This window comes from Lissotriton helveticus, chromosome 2_1 (genome assembly GCF_964261635.1).
Source record: "Lissotriton helveticus chromosome 2_1, aLisHel1.1, whole genome shotgun sequence".
Taxonomy (NCBI): Eukaryota; Metazoa; Chordata; class Amphibia; order Caudata; family Salamandridae; genus Lissotriton; species Lissotriton helveticus.
Window position 1 is genome coordinate 394,767,836 of NC_136059.1, and position 23,190 is coordinate 394,791,025.

General features: G+C 44.6%; 1 protein-coding gene across 11 annotated transcripts in view; it reads left to right on the top strand.

The window, feature by feature from the left end:
* Window positions 1–23,190, top strand: part of GHR (growth hormone receptor) — a 1,023,550-nt gene that overhangs the window by 633,758 nt on the left and 366,602 nt on the right. The window lies entirely within an intron of this gene.

Here is a 23,190-nt window from a genome sequence, read left to right on the forward strand (position 1 = left end):
TCCGCACAAGTAGATACTCAAACAGAATGTATTCATTGACCAGGCCTGACGATTGTACTATCCTCTAAGACACACTGAGAACTAGAGTATCCCAATTAAGGAATGTGTACGGGGGAATAGCCGGGAGACGGGGTGGGAGGAGGGATGGGTTTAGGGGCAGTTACTGTTATTACTTATTGATGGGTTGATACCATGTCTGGCAACATTGTAAAACGTGTTGAATACTTGGATACGGTTATAATATGCCTAAGTTAAGTTAAAGAAAACGGAAAAGACTGCTGCAATGTAACATGTGTGTATGTAAATGGAAACAACTGTCACAGTCATGAATAAAGAGTTTAAAAGAAAAAACATCAACCACTCTACTGCAGACCATGGTGGGCAACAAACTAAATGTTTACTTATAAAGACTAAAGGCTTTGCGTTTCTTCTTTCCCTACTCCAAGGGAAAAAAACATATGAGGGGGAATATAGACTAGCGTAATAACTAGTATGGAGGACAAAGATCAAAATGCTGCAGTTAGTGCAGTACCTTTTGTCACTTCTGTCTGGAACAGAGACCATATCTAAAGTGAAGCAAGGCGTGACAAGTAGGCTATAGACCCTGACATTATCTGCAATTTAAAAGTCTGTATTTTGAAGCATTAACAGGTGTTAACCGAAAAGGGCACAATATTTACATGGGTGCAAATTCGAATGATACGATACAAGATGCAGTATTATCAGAGAATGAATGCAACTATTGGTACAATGCATGGGATGCTTTATACATGCATCTTTGTTTGTGAAAAAGTGAACTAAGCTAGGTTGAGTTGAGAGGACCAAACCTTATTACCGTTGGGGCTTATGTTAAAAAAGTAAACCTTTGTATTAAACTATTAAAGAAAGGTAACTTTTAATAGTCGTTGCTTGGGTACAACGTGCAATGTTTTTAAGCTATACATCTTTGAACATGAACAGTGTACTCTCAATTTGCTTTAGACATTAGTCAGTGCAAAATCATGCGGTGTGTATGCCGATGCTCTAAAATGTAATTATCTTTTCCTAATAACGAGACAGTCATACTGTTACTCCAATATATTATGTTGGAGATGTTTTTAATTAGTGTAATTAAATGTGATTTTCCTAGACATTCTTATTGCACACCTAGGTTTGGCAGTAGTCTCAATAGTGAAAGGGACTCTGTTTGGGAAGAGTCCATTCTTAAGCACATTTGTAATTATGACTTGTAGGATTGCATTTAACCCCTTCACTGCGGGGGTTATTTCCCCGCTGTGCTGGGGGGGAGTGGGGCGCGCACAGTGCCCCCATGCTCATGACGAGCTCAGCTCGTCATGAGAGCTACGGCGCTCCGGTGCTCATGACGAGCTGAGCTCGTCACAGGTGCATTGGCTCCCGTGGAACGCTCAGCACAGCAGGGGAATTCTCCCCGCACCTGAGCGTTCCACAGGCCATGACGAGCTAAGCTCGTCATGAGCACCGGAGCGCCATGGCTCATGACGAGCTCAGCTCGTCATGAGCGTCGAAGGTGTTAAGCTCATCCTCGGTCTAAATAATTAGCTTGTAGCATTTTATGAGCACAAAAATATCAATATTTGTTCCTAGATTGGCCTGATAGTTTTGTCCTGGTGAGGGTTGTAGGTCCGAATATTGGTTAGCAAAAATATCGTTTTACGTAAATATTGTGTCCTAAAAATTGTTTACAAGAATATTATCCCACTGGTTGTAGATTTTCTGTTATTTAATCCAATGGGCTAATATTTTTGTAAATGGCATCTTGAACACGATATTTCTGTCAGACGGTATTTGGTTACAATAATCTGCTACTAAACCCTCTGGGATACCTCCAACTGCATTTCAGGTAGAGCCTGGTAGCTCACACGTTGAAGAGGTTGTTTGTCTGTCAATGTACCATACTCTAATTCTGTTTTATATTTGATTCTCAGCTCACTATTCACCAGGCCCACCTTCCCATATCCTAATCCTCCAGCCTCTACTGTGCTTGTTTTACCATTTTGTAAGTGCTTAGAAGCAGCTTTCACTCATGTTGTGCAGTGCAGTATATCATAAAAATAAATAACCAATCTAGCAGCCAGGTATACTTGAGAAAAAAGACATATGTAGTAAATCACTTTTTCCTCTGATTTGGGTCCCAGTGTGTGTAATTCTTTCCCGGCCATTCAGATATTGGATCAGATATTGCCAGATTGGACAGCCAGGCAAAACGACAAAGGCCTGAATTGAGTAACTCTAGATCCATACGCATAACTGTGTTTGCTTCCCACTCCCCTCCCTGGGCCATTAGGAGCTCACTATTTCCCACAGTGCTTGTGCAACCAAGCACGCTAAACTGTGCAATTATTTCGACTTGTAAGCTACTTATTATTAACACTTTCATTTGCTGCCGTCAGCCAACGGCCGTCGCGAGCACTACCTTCATAGTGCTGCGCACGTCCGTTGGCCGACGCGGCCACGCCCACTCAGAACGCCCACAGAGCGGTGGAATTGCCGCCGCAGTTAAGGTGTTAAGAGGTAGAGCAGGGCTATATGTGTGATGATCATATAACCCTGATTTAATAAACAGATTTTGATTCTAAATAAACGGAGAGTAGCCATCAGCTTTATTCTTCGCTTTGAAAGGGGAACTAAAGTAGCAAACAAATGCTGCTTTTGGAACTATGCAACAGTAGATTTAGGGCCAGATGTACATAGGTTTGGCTTTGCGATTACCAAATAGGCAATTTGTGTGCTTAGCTATTTGGGAATCGCAAACGCCCATGTACTAATGTGTCTTTGACACATTTTATGATTCCCAGTGGGTCGCAATTAGACCTACCTCATTAATATTCATGAGGTAGGTCTCGGTTTGCAACCCATTGGGAACTGCTAAAATCACTGGGGTCAGCAGACCACCATGTCTGTGATTGGTTTTCAGTAAAGTAATTTTTTTAATGCTGCCAGGTTTCCTTAGAGGAAAACTAGATGCGTTTTGAGACTAAAAGTGAAAGGTTTTCTTTTTTCTTTTTCAAAAGAGTAGGCAGTGGTCCAGGGTTGCTGGTAAAATGCGTTTTTTTGCGACCACATTTCAGTCGGAAAACATTCACACATACCACTGCAAGTCGGTATTAGAAAGGGACACCCTAAACACACCCCTTCTTAATACTGAATCGCAAACCCTACTTGCGAATGGGTAATAATAATAATAATAATTCCTATTTGTATAGTGCAAACATATCATTACCTTACGGCTTTCAAGGCGCTGGGGGCCGTCGGGGAGATAAAGTGAGCTATTTCCCAGAGTCATATGATGCTGAGTGAGCTGCAGCCGGCGCCAGGGATCGAACCTTGAGTCACTTGCTTCAGAGTCAGCCTCTATGGCCACTGCGCCACACCTCCTTTTGTGGAAATGAGCCTTTTTAGGGGCTCACTGGTGTAGGGATTCACCCTTATCTGTCCACTGGTTCTTAAACCAACAAATAAGAGATTGGCACGGAAGCTGTAATATCAGACAAATAGATTTTGTTAACCTCTCATGAGTGGGACTTCGTCAATAGAGTACCCTCAGGCCACCGTAGGAGGTAGTCCATAGAATATAGAGGCCATGGGTCTTATATACTCAGTTTACACCTGAGTAAGCATGGAGACTCAAAGAGGTGGTACAGGCATATACAAGAATAGTTATTGACTAACATGGTCAAACAAATATTGCTTGTTCAGCAAAGTGGGAGGGGAGACATTTCTGCTTACATCAGTTAAAAGAGCCTGACAGTTACACTCTATGACAGGTGCATTCTAGCAGCTACAGACCTTTCTAAGCATGTGCAGTGCTCTGGCTCAGTACTGAAAGAGTTAACTATAGTTGATGACTCAAGCAGAATAGAAAAGCAGGCAACAGTGAAGACGGAAGAAGCACATGGCTAACACATGGCTAACTAAAATGGATGCTACAAACAAAATGGCTTCAGCTTATGCTAACGGTAATTTCTTCGATTTCCACACTTTGTCCGGCTTCCAATCAGGAAAGAGACAAACTCGCTGGAAGATCTACTAGTGGGGTCCCCCCAACTAGTTACATCAATGACTCAGGCCCGGGACCCTGTTTTAATTCCTATTTTTAATTTATCGAAACATACTTTCTCATCTACTGAAATATAACTACTCAGCAAGGGGCTCATTTTGTGTCTGGGGAGCTACCTTTTATTTGCACTTTTTTTATGTAGTTAAATATAATTCCTTTATGTAACTTTTTCCCTGAACGAATGGAGCTATTATATTGTTTAATTGCCCCAGGTTCTAGGGAGTAGAGCTGCCCAGGTTACAGATAATCTCATATTAAATAAATGTCATTAGAACAATGTTTCAGCTTTCTGTATATACGTGTAGTTGTATACTTTGGCCTTTGGTCAATGATCATATTAGAAACAAGCATTGGCATAGCCAATAGGTCTCGCCTTTGGGACCTTATAAGTATTTTTAGCCATGCAACAGTTAATGTTATTGCAGTAAGGATATTGTGCTGCATAACTAAATACTTATAAGGTCCCAAAGGCGAGACCTATTGGCAATGCCAATGCTTCTAAGCTGGTAGCAGCTGGGCAGAGCATGCGCATGTGGTATAAATGGCCGATCGTTGCCATAGTAACCAACGCCATCACATACATGGCTGCTGGAGATATGGCGCACCTAAACGGACTACCGAGTGAAACACCGAAGTAACCCCTACGATGATAGTGGTATTCAAGCGGGTTCCCACTGGGTCTATGCAGACTACGCATTTGATGTGCACTTACTTGTTAGCGACCTGACGCGCAGCTCATCAACGGGGCAGACTTACAGATAAACAAGCACATTCTAACCAAGCTCAAACACATTCTGTAATTAAACTGTTCCATTAAAAAAAAAAATCTATTCAACTGACAAAATAAGGAAACACGTCTCTCTGCACTCACCAAGAGATATGAACTCTGAGGGCAACCAGCGACATCTGATTAACCAGCAGCAGCAGCATGAATGTACAGTTGCCAGCAGGGGGCGGGAGGGAGAGAAAGAGAGAGAGAAAGGGAAAGAGTGAAAAAGGGAGAGAGGGGGAGAGAGAGGGGGAGAGAGAGAGGGAGAGGGGAAGAGAGAGAGGGAGAGCGATGGAGAGGGGGGAGAAGGAGAAAGAGAGAGAGAAAGAGAGAGCGGGCGAGACAGAGAGAAAGAGAGAGAGAGATAGCGAGAGGAGAGAGAGAGAGAGAGAGCGAGCGAGAGAGAGCCCGGGAGTGGTGCGTGCGCGTGCGCACAGTCTGCTCATTTTCACGCACTGCACTCGTGCCTGTGGCGCGCCCCAGCTCGCACCCGCAAGTTGGATTCCTCCACAAGCACGAGTGTGTGCTTGAAAATTACCAGAGCGACGGCTAAAGGCCCTCCTATGCAGCGCATGGGCGCTGCCTAGGCAAACCTAAAAATATGCCAGACCCAAAACCATATTAATCCTGCTTGCTGACAAATAGTAGTGTTGTTCTAATTATGAGCATCAAGCCCCTATTTTCATCGAGGTGAGAAAACAATACCAGCCCAAGCCATAGCAAGCCCCTATTTTCATCGAGGTGAGAAAACAATACCAGCCCAAGCCATAGGTCATAGCTTGAACTCCTGTGAGAAGAATCATTAAGCATTGGGCAGAAATTAATGTGACTTCAATCTTGTGGCAAGTGTACTTGGTTCAATGGAGAGTCTAGGTTTAATGCTTTGTCATACTGGACAACATTGTTTATTCTCTGGCTGCCAAATTAGCAACGTACTAGTATGCCACCACTTCAGGTTTGAGCCAGTGGTCTTTTCAGAATTACATGTACAAGATTTCAAGAAGAAATGGGGACAACTTCAAACCATTTGTCGACAATAAGCTGAAAATGTGAGATAAATAAAAAAAATCATAAGGACAAGTTTGGGATTTAGAAGACTCCATAGAAAGAAATCTCTATGGCTGCTCTATTTATATCATAGACGTTGAGTGAGGACCACAGCTTATCTGAGGACATGAATGATACGTTTTATTAGACACATTTCCTTCCAAATCCTGAGCAAGGAAATGATTACAAATAAATGGCAATCTTGCTTTTAACGCCCTCAATCTAGTTTGAGCAGTAAACATGTCAGGCTGTAACTTTATCTTGCAGGGTAGGAATCTGCTCTCAGTACAGTTCCTATTGTGTCAAAGAGTCTTGACCTCCTCAAAGGCTACTGTTGATACTGGCAGACTAATTTAGAGCTGGGCAGTAATGGAACATCCTCCATATAGCCGGATGGCAATCCACAAGAGTAATGTCCACCACAACCTCCAGATATCAAGTAACGTTCTATTACTGGTAAAATGTTAATCAGGCCTTGTATCATTTTTGACACATCTTCCCATCATCTAATATTTTAATGAGAAACAGCCGTTACAACGCAGCCATTTCCCTGCATACACTTAACCATGCATGCGTTACAACGCATGCACCGCTACCAATCACAGCCTTTACCATGCATGCCTTTACGTTGTAAAGCTATGTGTGGAAAAGGTATGTGTGTGGTAAGGGTGGTCTATCGTCAGAGGAAACGGACCCTTCTGTTTCCTCAGTATGACATGTCGCATCTCTGAAGAGCTGGAGACGTGAAGTCGTGGAGAGGAAAGGGGGATTTTAAAATGTGTTTAAATGTATTTCATATATTTATGTTTTAAAGTAATTTGGGCAGGGAGGGGTTCTTTTTAGACGGGCTGGGTGCCAAAGAGGCAGGGGGTATGGGTCCGCTTCTAGGGTACAGGGGTGGGTAGTTTGAAGAAGGACCAGAGGGTGGGGGGAAGGGAGTCAATCAGGGGCCCATTTTTAGGGTTCAGGGCTGGGGAGGGGCCCCCCTTTTAGGGCTCAGGACAAGGGAGGGGTACTTTTAGACAGGCTGGGGTGCGGGGAGGCGGGGGTAGCGGTCTGCTGCTAGGGCTCAAGAAGCGGTGTAGTTTGAAAAAGGTGAGGAGGTTGGGGGAAGTGAGTCATGTAGGTGTCCATTTTTAGGGTTTAGTGCGGGGGAGGGGTATTTGTGTGAAGGGGTTGGTACAGGGGGGGTCGCCCAGGGATACAGGGGAGGGGTACTATTAAAACAAAAAGACCGGCACACAAGGGACCGAACTTGGAGAAGGGGTCAGGAAAACCTTTATCACGAATATACCCTTAACATGCATACTTTTACAAAGAAATTTGTTGTAAAGGTATGCGTGGTAAATGCATATTTGTGGTAAAGGTTAAACATGGTAATGGCATTCGCGTTGTATAGGCAAGCGTTGCAATGGAATGCCTTCTAATGTCATACAGCCATTTTAATAAGTCCTTATGGTAAATTTGTATTAGTAGCCATAATAAGTCTACATTTTTAGTTGCCATACTTGTATCTAGGATAGTTGAACTGTTATTTCTTTATTTCCACCTCAGCACTACTCAATATATAATGTATGTAATTTCTTAGACATAACATTACATTATTTACCTCTAGGGCTGATTTAAATTGTGTTCTGCTGCTTTTTCTTGGAGAGTATTCTTCTAAAAGTCAGTACAGTTATTAGATGGTGAGCCATGGATGCCTAGATAGTTGAAGAGAGTTGAGGGCCTATAGAGCTCATGGAATCATAGCGCTGGTGTAAACAAGGTAATATTTTAATGAGAACATTTGTTAAACTGGTACGAACTGTTGCTATTTTCTATAATTACTCTAAATAAGTATATTTTGCATAACCTAGATAAACCTCTAAGATAAGCAATACCACACTGAAGAATACATTTGAATTTGCTGTACCTTGTAAAGGATGTTTATTGAGATGATTAATACATCCTTAAAAATGACGGGAAAGGGTTCTCAATTCATATTTTCATCTTTATCACCCACTTACCATTGTCTTTGGGACACGCTAACTCAGTGTTTATCTTGCTGTTCTCTCTCCACCCTCGTCTTATGGGTCTGTCTCCCGGTCCACTCATAGAGAAACTTTTCCTCTCCTCTTCACTCTCCAACTTATATCTTTCTCTTCCCCCTCACGTGTTTTTATCTGTTAGTTTTTTGTTCCTTTGAATTCCCAAACACCCCAGCCTGCTTTCCACACTTTTTTTCCTCTTTATCATTTCCACTTGCTTTGGTTGATTCTACAGCTATGTGATCTCGTTTCCCCTTCACCCTCCAATTGCAGTCCCACATTCAAGCCTCTTTACCCTTTTCTCCATAACTCTCCCCTTCTGCGTCCTCCGGTCCTTCCTCCCTGCTTTCATCTCCCTCGTCGGGTCATGGTAGAAATAGGACATGGATGGATCCTCGTTAATCACTTTTCTATTTTTCATCTTTGTGGTTTTTTCGTGTTTTTTTCAACAAGCTTCTAATCTAATCAATGTCATCTCTGAAGCTTTTCTGTCCGGAACCAGTAATCAAAATGTCTGAGATTTCTTTGACATCTTTTCATCCATTTGGTTACCTTAAGCAGTCGATTTTCATTACACGGTGTACCATCTTAAAATAGTATTTGTGAGATCTATCTAGAGCATATTATCTTTGAGAATGCATGTCTCATCCACTCCTATTCTTTACCCTTTTCATACATTGGGTTACTCCTATCTGTCTTTTTTCATTACACTCTATACCTTCTTAAAATAGTATATGTGAAATGTATCTAGAGCATATTATCTTTGAGAATGCATGTTTCACCCACTCCTATTTTTTAGCCTTTTCCATACTTTTAGTTACTCATATCAGTCTTTTTTCACTACACTCTATTCCTTCTTAAAATAGTATTTGTGAGATATATCTAGAGCATATTGTTTTTGAGAATAGATGTTTCTGCCACTCCTATTCTTTATGCTTTTCCATTAATTTGGTTACTTTTATCAGTATGTTTTCATCACACTCTATACCTCTTAAAATTGTGAGGTGTGATACATATCGAAAGGGTATTGTCGATGATAATGCATGTTTCCCCTATGTTTAACTCTATTTTCTCATCATTTGGATACTTTGATCAGTCTTTTTTCATCACACTTGATCCCCACCAAGATCTTTTCATAAAAGTAGCAGTGATCCAATCACGGTATGGATCACTACTGAAGGAGTGAAAGAAACGGGTTTACTGGGAGTTTTCTCATTTCATCATATTACAGTTTAGAACGGGATTGTTGTTTTCGCGACTGCATTAATGTTGTGCAGAAATGTGCTCTGTGTCAGCTGACATTGCAGAAATGTGCACCTCTTTGCCCCGAGGAAGCAAAGAACTATGTATGTTAAAGAGGAAAGTTGGAAGCATTCTGGGATCCATCATTCTTAATCAGACGGTTCTTTGGAATATTGCTTGTGGCCTGCAGCATGCTCTTGTAATCACATGCTAGTGGGCAATGCAAGACACAAACGGATTACTGTTCTCTTTGGGCACGCTCTATTTTCAGCCACAAACCTTGCATTATGTAATAATGTTGTAGTTATTATTATTTTTTTTTGCTGAGTAATTAAGTAGGGGAATCTGTCAGACTGGAAGCATTTTCACCCAAAATTCTAAAAGTATATGAAAAAATATTTGGAATACGCCCATGGTACCTAGTGCTCTGGTGCCCAGTAACTCATGTCTCATGTATAGCACCTGTAACAATCTCTGGCTTTTAGTCAACAGCCCTTATAATGTTAAGACTCCAGGGCCCTACATTTAATAGGAAGTGAGACTACATGTCCTGTCGGTGTCACTCCACTTGCCAGCTACACGTCAGTGGCTAGTCTTCGGTTACTGGGGCTGAACGTATGAGGGACAGTGAGAAGTCAAATGGTAGCATGAGGGGTATAGTTGAGGGGACATAATGAAGATCACCTTCTATCAGACATCGGTGGAGTCATTTGAACAGACACAAAGGCTGTAATTGATTAAATAAGTTGTTCCAAGGAGATGGTATTAATTTGATACGTTTAGTAGTATTTTTGATTTGGAGTAGGGATTACAATTGATGGTAAAGACCAGTGTTTTTTTTACTAAGACTGATAATCTCTGTGGCAAGGAATAACACAGCTATGCATAGGCCTTTATGTTTTTTGGCATGAGAAGAGGAAATTCGTTTTAGGCGGTGTAAAGGGTGCAGAGACCGGATTAGAAGAGATGCACGTTTCTGTTCTTTACAATCATACAATTATTGCACTGCTTGCGGTACATAACAAGTGATCCACTACTTCAAATATAAACATACTTTGTATACATTCAGTGCACACATTGCTGATTTTTCTGTCAGAACATGCATGATCTTCTAATTGATTTGTACCTTATGCTAAATGAAACTTGTGGGGGCCTCCCTGCAAGGCACGTGGAGGCCCCCCCCCCCCCCGCTCAATCAGGAGCTCTGCATCCAGAGTGCTGTCTTGAGGGGGACCCTTGGAACTTGCCCCACCCCCCCCCCGCACCGCAGGGGCATGTGCTACGCCCCTGCCCCAAACCTGCTGACAGCTTTAAACTTTGGGCATAACTCAAGCCGATCCTTCTATAAAAGACAGATGCCCTTTCACTAGACCGCTTGCAGTGCCGGTCTTCTTTTACTCACCTGAAATTCGCTCATCCCTGACTACAAGAGTGGGCAGGGAAGATGCTGCCCTGACTAGTATCCTGCCCTTTTCAGAAAGTTGGGAAACTCTTATGTTGGAATGGCACTTGCTTCATTCAAACACCTCTGACCCTGCCCACCTGTTTGCTCCCTCCTATATTACTGAATCCTAAGTTTCTTATTCAAGATACTGTATTACTGTATCCTCACTTTATAGTTAGGGTATGTATTTCCTCAGTGTGAAAATAACCATTATTTGCTCACAAGTAAATATCTGAAATGATCACTGTTTAGTGCCACAGCAGTACAGATTGGGAATGCAATTTGCTACATACAGCCCCCTATATAAACCTATACCATCTTAAAATGGTATTTATGATGTATATCAAGTCGATATTGTCTATGATGAAGCATGTTTCTGCCACTCCTATTTTTACCCTTTTTCATACATTTGGTTAATTTGAACAGTCTTTTTCTTTTCATTACACTGTGTACCTTCTTAAAATTATGTGTGATACATTTTGAGTAGGTATTGTCTGTGATAATGCATGTTTCTGCCATTCCTACGTTGGCAGCCCTTTAGTGTGAAAAGAGGAGTTGTTGCACAGATGGTGTTGCTCACTAGCATGCATATCTAAAAACCTGGCAGGAACAAGAAGATTTTGCAGTGAGGCTTGCAATCATTCAGTTAAATAAGATAAAGGGCAGACAAAGTGATATCCGATGTAAGATTAATGTCTCTGGGACCCATAATCGCTTTCATAGATGCAATTAGAAATATTATATTGGGATTACATCCATTTGTTTGTATACATGTGATGATACAAATGCTAGTAAACTTATATCCATTCTGTGGGGGTAGTTTGCAAAAGCATTTATAATTAAGGAAAGCAGTTCTACAAGACTACTTTATGTAGTCGTACATGGCTTTGTAAATCAAACTCCCTAATAATAGAACAATGGCATGTGGGGAGCTCCATTGAAAATAATACAGTGATCCAGGCTTCCAATGGCTGGTAGAAGCCAGGAGCTCTAACATTTTAATATTTGGTTACAGCTGATGCTGTAAACAAAGGTCTCACAAAGCCAGAGGAAATTTCAATCCCCTCGGCATCCGTGAGGCCTTTGTTTCACAAATTAGAGCATTCTCCTTCTGGGGTGGAATGTTCAATTAGCCTTAGAGCCCTCAGTAGCAGTCTCTACCGGCCATTAAAGGCCCGGTCTGTTGGGCCCAGATCTTTTGACTGGGGGAGTGTGTGACATTGATCCACATTCAGTCCATCACTTGTTGTTTTTTGCGGTCTGTTGTTAAAGGCATGGAGCAGGCCTTTAATAGCCGGTAGAGCCCATTACAGCGGACTGTAAAGCTATATTAAAAGTGCAGTGAGACCACAGCCCTTCTAGTTCAACTAGTTGTATATGAATATTATCTTAATATCCCCATTTTAGATATTTTGGGAAAAATACACAAAGGGGTGTAAGAATACATAAGAGTACTGCAGGAGTACTACATTGCATACTCCAAACTCTTCAACAGCAGAATAGCAAACGTTGCATGGACACAACTATCGCATAGACAGTGGCAGCTCCTCAGCTATGACAGAGGAGTGTCACGCCACTGCTTTCAAGCAGTGCGAGAAGGGGAAACATAAAATTATAATAACGTATAGTTATTATCATTTTATGTTTCCTAACTCTTTGCCGGTGGGCAGGTGGGCGGGGTTGCTCTGCTCGCGGAGCAGGGCAGCGGAGGAGTGGTTTGCCCACTCCTAAGTGCCGAAAGACTATTTGTCCGGCCCTCCCGGGCAGCCCAAACCAGTCATGCACACTTCCCCTTGTTCCATGCAGGCTGCATTACAGCCTACATGGAGAACAATCCTTGGCTCCCATTCCCTGGGTGAGAGACTGTTGGACTTGGCCCTTTTTGCAGGGTCATCCATAAACTTTTTGCCTTTCTCCTAGCCTTTTTAGGTCTCGCCTATTATATCCCGCAGGGATTAATAGGCGAGTATATAGTAGGCGAAACAAACTTTTGACCAAGCGCGGATTACGTGCAGTTCATGTGATGCACTCGTGTGAGACGCGCGTGCACGTCGTCAAACCCATCAGCCTCGCACCGGACTTCAAAGGAATGCCTCCCAAGCTGCTCCCCCGCCCCCGCCATCAGCCTTCAAAGCAATGCGCTTCCGCCCCGCCCACCCACAGCAATGCCAAGAGCTTGTTTACAATAACGTTCTTGTGTTACTTGTTAAAAGTGCTACTACCCCAGGCTTCTGCTGGCCTAGCGTTTGCATTCAGGCGCGCCTGCATGCGCGCAGCCGCCAGCTTGCAAAGCCGGATGCTGTTAATTTGCTCGTTTTCTAAACGCTTCTCCGCCCCTCCCCCGCCGCGTCTCGCGTTAATTATAAACATATGTGCAAACGCGCTTTCACATGAGGCTTTTCCCACAGAGTCAAAATGATGCTACTTATGTGTTTTCTTCATCCTGCAGCCTTTTTTAAGAGGCCCGATTCTCCCCACTCTCAGACACAGTGTTGACATCTTTCGGTCTCCTAGCAAGCCCGCTCCCTCCCAAAATGGAGGCAACACATTAAAAGTGATTAAAGGCACATCAAAACGAGATCACTAGCAAATACTTTTCACAATAATGCCCTAGCCCGGAGTGGGGCTTCAGTTGCGCAGTTGGTGCCAGGGGGCATATTTTTACTCGCCGGCCCCGCAGGAACGCGGGCAGCCGCAACACCCTCCTGCACATTTGTGCCCCATGATTTTGCTGCAGTGGCATCCAGAGAGCCATGTGAAAAGCCCTACCTTTTAGAGCCCTGACTTTTTGGACAAAGGGTAGTTTAGCCCCAGAAAGGCCAGTTGGCCTGGGGTCAGGTCCGTGGTTGGTACCTGTGTGTACCGGAAGGGCGCAAGGCCCTAAGGGATGGCATAATGTGTTTATGTTATGTTGTTTATGCCTAAAATGAGGCCTAGTACATAATGTGTTTATGCTGATGGTGTATGTATAATGTGATTTATGCACCATGATTATTGCATAATGTGTTTATGCTGGTGAGGCCTAGTATGTGTTTATGCTAATGAGGTTTGGGCCTAATATGATGTATTGCCTAACGTCATTTTATGATATTTTAGGGTGTGCCTAATGCTAATGTAATAATGCTTAGGTCATTAGGGTACCAGTGGTTACTAGTTGTGTTTTGCATTTACTTACCTGCATTTTGATGGTTCTGACCGTGGCCCGATTAGCCTGGTCCTGTATATAATCCCCTGTGACTATTGCCTAGTGTCAGTTGGCACAGTGTAAATGTGTGATTATGTTTCTAATGTGTTTATGAGAATACAAAGGCAATTTTTATATAACCTTGTGTGGAGTTTCGTTTGTGGTGTGCCTAGTGTGTTTGCTGTTGTGTGTGTTGCGCATTGCCTCTTTCATAAGCCTGACTGCTCGTGCCAAGCTACCAAGGGGGTGAGCAGGGTTGTCTTCAGCATGCAACTCCCTTGTCCTGACTAGAGTGGTGATTTCTGCCTGGCTTTGGGGCAAGCCTTAGCCAACCAGAAATCCCATTTCTAACAGCAACAAACCAGGATGCTCAAAACCAACCACAACACTGCATTGCAGCGTTCTGATTGGTCAGTGGGGCCTGGCTGTGTTTCCGTCAGCGAAAAGCAGGAGCAGAGACGCGGGACCCGGCGAAAGTTTATTGATATATTTTTATTTTTTTAATGTGCGTGACTAGCCCCCAAATCCCCCCCCATCCCCATGCACGACTCGCCCTCCCTGGAGCCACGATTGCCACCGCTGCGCCCAGAGTGTGTCTTCTTGTTGAATACCGATTTACAGCAGACCTGGCTAAAGTTCAATGATCAAACCAGTGCAAATATGAAACAATGCACTGACATACATTCTGTTATAAAAATGACTGTAATAACTATAGAAAACCATTCCATTGACTGAAGCATAGTGGGGTTCTCTCCAGCCAATATACCCTTACCAAGTGTCATGTACATCCATATATGTTGATTTCAGGTTTTCAGTTTTTCTTACAAAAAAAGACAAACAATGTCCTCCTTTCAAACTTTTTCCCATCCTTCCTCTCTCTGACCCATCACAAACTTTTCTATTATGAACCCCACACTTTCCCTCCTTTTTAGGTCGAGACTGAGCCAGCGCGCATGCATGGCTCTGCGAGGCTTTGAAGAACTAATCTTCATTCTCAGGGAATACTTACTAATAAAAAAGAACTTGGCAGAGAATCTGAAAATATGAAAAGACATCTTTATTAAATTTAATAAGTGAGGCCACGTCACACAGAAGCCATAGCAACTGAATGAGGCAGTCTGAAGAATTCAGAAAACAGAGGCCTTTTATTTGAAAACTTCAGCATACAAGTAAGGGGCAGTCCTAGCTTTTGCAAGCATGCAAAATGCCTAACATTCCTTCTTACACAAGCCGGACAAACCCATAATAAAAGGACCACAACCCATATCATAAACAGACCATAAAAGAAGGAGCAGAAAACAGATAAGAAGCAGTATAAAGGGGTGTGTGTGTGTGCATACCAAACTCTACAATGTCCTGTGCTTTGATCCTCAATCTTGATCAGCTAAAGGGCAGGAACTGGTTTAACAAGGTCAGCTTCAGGCAACAGGGTCAGTTCACTCAGGTCAAACAGGAGTCAGCACAAACTCAAGCTAAGGTCTACATGTCCTTAAAAGACTGGTTCAGCCACAATCATGGGCCTATGTGAGGGCAACCACAAAATGGCTGCCATACACAAAATGGAACCCGCGGGTTCAGAATTCACAGAACCTCAGTTTCTTGTGTTTACTCTGTGTGGGTCTGACACCTCCCACACATTCGAGTGGCTTTTGTGTGTGTCTTCCAATAATGAAAGCATGCAAATGGCTAAAGGCGGGTGCATGTCCCACCTCTTTTTTAATGTTCAGCCTCACGGCGTTTTGCTCTCGGAGCGAGCAGCGGCACGCAGGGTGGCAGCTGCATTCCTTGTGGGTCCGAGGAGGTGAAAAGGTGCATAAAACAGAGTCAGGCGGGAGCCTGACGGCTCAACAGTCTCCCTAAAATGAAATATCTCATCAGTACACCTGGTGTTAATGGCATGTAGCAGGCCTGGCAGAACATTTAAAAAATAAACAAACACTACAATTAATCATAAATATGTAGAAAAAAACTATTAAAGTAGAAAACACGCGCACAGAGTTGTTGCCCCGCTTGCTATTCCGTAAGACCTAAAGTTAATAATTTCCCATTTTCTGCTAAAAACAGTTGCGAGTACTGAGCACGACGGCAAACACCGGCCTTTTCGGAAATTAAAAATATAAAATCCTACAGGATTTTTGTGTGTGTGTGTGTTTTTTTTGTTGAAACAATTTGAATTCAGTGTGTTTTTCTGTGAAAACAAATAAGCCTCTTCGGACTCATGCAATCGATTTTCGGAGGGAAAAAATGCTACATTTCTACACCTTCCTTGTAAAAAAAGATTACTATTCATTTAAAAAAAAAATTATGGATTGGTTTGTTATCTAACTTAAATCTTACAGATTCTGCCATTGTACTATTTTGTGGTACATCATATTCCGTGAGCTTTTGTATAGCGCTAGTTAATCCCATGGTATGTGGGAACATATATTTATTTTTCAACTATTCTGTATAACGTCCCTGAACAATGACAGTAACTGAAGTCCTGTAGTTCCCTCAGTGTTCCTCCATCACACAGAGGAAGCTCTCTCCTCCACCCTCGCTCCCTCCCCTCTTACACTCGTCCTTGCACCCTGAGCCACATGTCTCAGCGCCGGGGCTCTGGATTTTAACCATCGGTTCATAGATGCATCTACTCTTCCTTTGACCTGGCCCTGCAGCCTTTCATGAAGCTTCTGCTTTTGAATGACCCTCGACGCTCCTACCACAAAGCCGCGGAGCTCCCCTTTCCACGGGTACCCCACTCTCCTATGTGAGTGTTGTCTCGTGGCTACAAGTCAGCCACTTCGTCGTCCGTGGGGTATTTTATTTAGTGCCTCCTTTGTATATTTTCTGTAGATTCAACACTTGTTCCCTCTGTGCTGCTCACTTTTGTTCCTCAGCCCTATTGCAAACATACACCCCTCTCGATTTACAGTTTGCTTTTAGGCCTCATTCCCCAGCACTCCCTACCACGCTTTTAGGCCTTATCGGCTCTATAGAAACCAATAAAAATAAAATACATTTTAAAAAGGGCAAGAAGTACCTGCAGAAATCTCTGTGGTAAGTGTATGTACTGCTTTTCATTTAGCCGAAGGTCGATGATATATATACAGAATGCAGTGCGTTCAATTCTGTGTTTTGCGCAGATCTGCTCCGCAATCAAACATTAAAGCAGAATCTGCGGTAATAAGTTTAATTATTTTAAATACTATTTTTGTAAATCGTTTGGGCCTCGATGAGGCCGCTCCCATTTTGTGAGGTGCTACAATAGTTCAGGACTGATTAATCAGGTCTCAATTGTCCGCTGCTTAATATGAATCTCAGTCACTCAACAGCAGGGAAACAGCCTGTTTGATAAGTAGTTTGTTTGGAAAAGCGCTGTGAGAAATTTACACTGGCAAAAATCCCTTGTAAATGTACAGGTATGATTCAATTTTATATGTTTTTTTAATTCACATGATGAATGTATTAGGGATGCGTTTATCAAGTTCAGCTTTTGCCAGAGCTATAAAATAAAACATTCTGGGGTTTCAGTCAGATACCTCAGTAGGTTGCGTCCCGGCTGCAAAGATCTGTGTAACCTGCTGGCTGCAGGTAAGGCCACCCCAGCCTTTCAGCCTTTCAGAGCTGGTCGGGTGGTCTCTGCTGAGGTGCAGACACTAAGCCAGGGACATCTTAGTGCTGACCCTTCACGCCGAACCCAAACCTTAGCTCCTGGGAGCACCCTGTGCTGAAACCATCAACCCCGCCTCACCCAGGAGGGTTCAAGGTGTGAGACCGGCCTCCCGTGTCAAATGGAGACCCCACCGCAGTTCTGCGGATTGAGCGACAATCGAGAAATGTCATTTATAAGGTCGAGCCTGAGCCAGCGTGCATGCGCTGCTCTGCAAGGCTTCTTGTGTTTACTCTGTGTGGATCTGACTCTTCCCACACATTCAATGGCTAAAGGCAGGTGCATGTCCCACCTCTTTTTTAATGTTCACACCCACGGTGGTTTGCTCTCGGGCATGAACAGCGGCGCACAGGGTGGTAGCTGCATTCCTCGTGGGTCAGGTTACTGTGCTTTCTCTAGTGCCCACACCATCAGTGCTTGCTTCGCCCTGCGCACATTACACTTACATACCAAGGAAACTCATGAGACATATTTGTGGGAAACCAGTGATGCAGGTTTATTTGCGTACAACACAGGTACTGATAGGTGGGTCATCTTACAGGCGATCCAATGCAGCAGCCTCTCGCTGACCCGCATGCCCAAGGAGCCATCTTGCACGGCGAGGCGATGCTCTGACGGTGCAGTACATTATCACTTTATTTCGTTAGACTCCCGCCCCCCCTGTCAGGGCGGGAGATGAGGCACACCCCCGGTCGGTTCAGGCCCCCCGACCGCCCGAAGGACTAACGGGGCGCCGACGCTGTTTCCTGGAACCCCCTCGGCTCCAGGTTCTTGGCTCGGGCACCCTACTGTGCCAGGCAGAGGTATTTAGACTGTATCCTTCTGCCGCAAAGGTACCCCTACTGTCCATCTGCTTCCAGATCGCCCTGTGACTCCGCCTGCAACATAAAACATGATCATTAAGGTATTCAAAACTGTGCCAACCGCTCTGCAGCTGGGTCAGGGTTCAGGGTGGGTTACAGCGCAGAGCAGCCTAGGACTAGGCGCGGGAAAGAAAGGCCGAGCCTAGTTGCTGGGCCTGGACATATCCCCCAGAAGCGCCTACCCCGTCCCCCGGAGAGCCCTCCCCATTGGCTGTTGGCCGGGGGGGCGGCTCAGGGAGGGGCGCGCTTCAGGCTCCGCTCGCCCGACGTGTGGGACTAGGGCGCTGTCCCGCCCATGCTCCCCTTCGTGTCGCGCTGCCAGCGGCATAGTGCCCACACCATCAGTGCTTGCTTCGCCCTGCGCACATTACACTTACATACCAAGGAAACTCATGAGACATATTTGTGGGAAACCAGTGATGCAGGTTTATTTGCGTACAACACAGGTACTGATAGGTGGGTCATCTTACAGGCGATCCAATGCAGCAGCCTCTCGCTGACCCGCATGCCCAAGGAGCCATCTTGCACGGCGAGGCGATGCTCTGACGGTGCAGTACATTATCACTTTATTTCGTTAGACTCCCGCCCCCCCTGTCAGGGCGGGAGATGAGGCACACCCCCGGTCGGTTCAGGCCCCCCGACCGCCCGAAGGACTAACGGAGCGCCGACGCTGTTTCCTGGAACCCCCTCGGCTCCAGGTTCTTGGCTCGGGCACCCTACTGTGCCAGGCAGAGGTATTTAGACTGTATCCTTCTGCCGCAGAGGTACCCCTACTGTCCATCTGCTTCCAGATCGCCCTGTACTCCGCCACAGCTCTGGAGGAGGCCTCCGTCGATGACAGAGCCCCCCACCCACCTATCTACTTTCTGACACTGTTTCGTGCACCTCTATCATCTTCCCCTTTTGTTTCATGCACCTCTATCATAGTCCCATTTGCCACACCACTATGGAGATATCATAACAACTGCTCTTAGGACACGCCCTTCGTTCCATAAGCCGCACCTCTATTGAGGATTGCGTAGACACGCCCTTGGTTACAGAAGCCGCACCTCATATGGGGATGCGTAGGTACAGGTAGAAAAGACACCTTTGTACACAGGGTGCTGTACTTGTTTGAGCCTCAAAGTGCTTTATTACATACTGGATACCCAGTTGTCGCATGGTAACGCCCCATGTATCAACAGATGACTGATTAACTTAGTATTTGATATAGCTTTACTTGCCGCTCATAACTAGAATCCTTCTAACGTACCACGGTGGACTATGAAGGATATGGGACTCCTGTACCTTGTGACCCTCGCCGTCACATGAACACTAGGTATACTGCTGTCATTACCCACTTACGCAATGTATTGTACCTGTATAATGTGCATGTTACTAAAAGCGCTCTACCATCCTGTAATGAAAAGAGTAGTGCTATAAGGAATGAATAGTGCTTCATCAAACGTTATTTGGGTAAGTACAAGGACAGGGAAAGACATCTGGCAATCTTACAGCGCCTGTACTTATATGTAGGATGAACAAGGTCAAGGCATGACTATCCTAAGTCCCTGCCATTTCGCTGCAGTATTATCCTTGTACTCGTGTTTAGTACTCTTTTGTAACATGTAACCGTAATGCGGGCACGGCATAGTAGTCATTATGACAATGGATTTCTGGCAATCCTCCTTCCCGTGTAATGTTGTAACTACGGTATAGTTGCTAGAGGCCTTTCAAGTGCCATGACCTCGCCTTCATTCTCCATCCTTCCCCTAAGGGAACTTAAGGGTGTTATTTCAAGATGTCATAGTAGTACACCTTTCTTACTATCTGCTTAATGAACAAGCGTAAGCTGTTTTCGGCAAGTGCCTATTTGCCTTACTGTATCTGGTGCTGGAAAACCCGTGATAAGTGACCAAGCAAGCGAAAGCATTATGGAAATCACCCTGTGATCAGGATTAATTACTTACTGCGTGAACACAGTAGCCGAAACAATTATGACAGTGCATGTCCTGGCTAAACACTGCAAGGTCATTACCTGAATGGTTATAGCATGGCCTGGCAGATACACCTAACAGTGGTGGTACTCCTATCCCTTGTAACCCTCGCGGTCTCATGTAACCCTCATGTATACTGCTGTAATTACACCCTTACGCAATGTATGTCCATGTATCGTGCATGTTACCTCCAAGCGCTCCCCATCCTGCCTTGGAAAGAGTGGTGCAGTCCCTGTGAAGTATTTGCCATTTATTGCAGTATTATCCTTGCACCTGAGTGTGGTACTATTTTGTATTTGCCGTGATCTGAAAGCACAAAAATGTACTCGTTGTGCACACTTTGGTTTGTGTCCCAACTGCCTCGCACGTTCCTCAACTGCCCATGCTGTTTTCCCTTCGTCTGTTTTCAAAGACCAACACATACATAAATTTGTGTCATTTACAATGCCAATTGCTCTAAATTTTGCAAAGGCGAGACCGTTGCATTGTAATGTGTGTTATCTCTTCTCATACTTGGAAGACATCAAAATTGTAACTGTTGGGTAAATCCCCCCTGATCAGCCATCCTTGCCTGAAGATTGCTTCAACCGAAAGGATGGCAGTTAAAACCCTTTCCTTTCCCACGAGTGGTTTATGCTCCGGAAACTGGGGCGGGGCTAAAGGCAAGACATGATGATACTTCATGACTGCTATATTAGTTGCAGCACACACCAAAACACATGGGAAATGTGTTTATATAAACATAGCAAGTTAACTCATTGCACAAAATGGCAGAGAAATGCTATAATATGTTAACATTTCCTTTTCTTGCAATAGTTAACATTTCCTTTTGTTGCAATGGATGCACCGTCTTAATGCCATACTAATAATTCAATCTCCCCTTGCCCAAATTCAACGTGACCGTGCAACTGTCGCTCATCTAAAGCGCTCCGACCCTCCGGGTCGGGTTTGCGCTATATAAACAACCCACACAAATAAAGCTGGCATCTTCTCAGCATTAGTTCACCTAAAGAACTCTCGCCCAGGGCCTCTGTTCTGACCTCACTGTGTGCTTAAAATTGCCTGTGGTACAATACGATCCAGCGGGGAGCTGAACTACGTCCCTCCTTGAACGATCGCTCCTAGCGTTGGTACAGCTGTGCTACTGCTGAGATTGTCTCAAACTGCAGGATCAAGGGTTGGTACAGCTGTGCTACTGCAGAGATTGTCTCCGCAGAGCAGCCTAGGACTAGGCGCGGGAAAGAAAGGCCGAGCCTAGTTGCTGGGCCTGGACATATCCCCCAGAAGCGCCTCCCCCGTCCCCCGGAGAGCCCTCCCCATTGGCTGTTGGCCGGGGGGGGCGGCTCAGGGAGGGGCGCGCTTCAGGCTCCACTCGCCCGACGTGTGGGACTAGGGCGCTGTCCCGCCCATGCTCCCCTTCGTGTCGCGCTGCCAGCGGCATTTCGCTTGCAATCTGGTCTTTTACTGCCAGCGCCAACGGTGTTTCCCTGTTGTCTGCATCTTTTGTTTCCCCATGTGTTCAAGGTGTTTTTCTGGTTTCTTTTTGTGGTTTGCTGACCTGGGAAATCACACAGTATGGACAGTTTCAGTTGCAAGCAAGAATTCTTAATAAAGCTGACATTTCACAATTATAAAGCATGCCTGCTTTCAGAAGGAAATACAACTCCGGGTATTTAGAGAGAACCCGCCTTAAGACACAAGTAACGAAATGCCGCTGAGGGGAATAAGGCTGGTTTTTAAAGGAAACCTAGATCCAATTAATCCAAGCTAGTCTATGGAAGCGCATTTAACTTAAATTCTTCTCGGGTGGGTGTGGCCTTTCAAGACATGCTGACTGTCACTTTTATGTTTCATCTGCCCGACACTAGCAGTGACGCTGGGGCTTTTATTCTTTTTGTGCATAATTCATAGAAAGGAACATGACAAAGACCTTGCATCAATGAAAACGGAAGCAACTGTTGCCCAAGGCTTGAGGTATTGGTATTTTTTAAATATGTTGAGCATCTGTTTATGTGACCGTAACAGTCGCTGGCGTGTTTCACAGTTTATAGTTAATCTTTCTTAGGTCGAACCTAGGCAGCACCTGCTCGTTCCCTTCACCCACCCTAGCTTTCCTTGTTTCTCCTCCCTCTGCCCTCCCGTCCCTGTTTCATCTACTCCTTGTCTGTTTCTTCCTCCCTGCCCCAGTCGCCACCCCCATGCAATCGCCAAAGACAAAAGCTCGCCTATAGGCCTATAGTAGGCTATATACCTACTCTAAACACTAAACTAACAAGAATAAAGGGCACAAACCTAACACAAATAATATACAAAGGAATTAAAAGTAAAAAAGTGTATAACTAATCATCTAACTATTAACCTCGAACCCTGGTTTCAGGAATAGCGTGCAACTCGCTGCAAAGCGCTTCAACGCCTCGTCGAGGGTAGCAAGCGATATCTATATCTATCTATACTTACTATTATAAAGAGAGAGCCGAAACCTTTGAGGCGGGTAAGCTCAAGAAGTACAGCACCAATCACAACACCCAACACAGCATTGGAAAGGGCAGTTGCAGCAGATGGACATAGGCTATACATCTGCCCACCATATACATTACAAAGGTAAAAGAACCTTAGGGGTAAAGTAGTCCATTGTGGGCGTCGGCGTTATTAGAGGCGCAGCATTGACGGGGTGAGCCATTCACGCGCGCCATTCACGCAGCATTACTGCTAACCTTCACAGTACTCTCTTTTGGGCCTAACCGTTCTGACAGGGGCGTCGCAAAACATCAATGTGCGCAGCATTCACGGAGCTTCGCATTTAGAACAATGTGCGCCCCATTCACGGAGCTTCGCTTTCAGGCGGCATTTCACACACTTAACGATTTCAATTTAGTCCGGGGCTCAGGCGGGGCCTCAAGGCAGT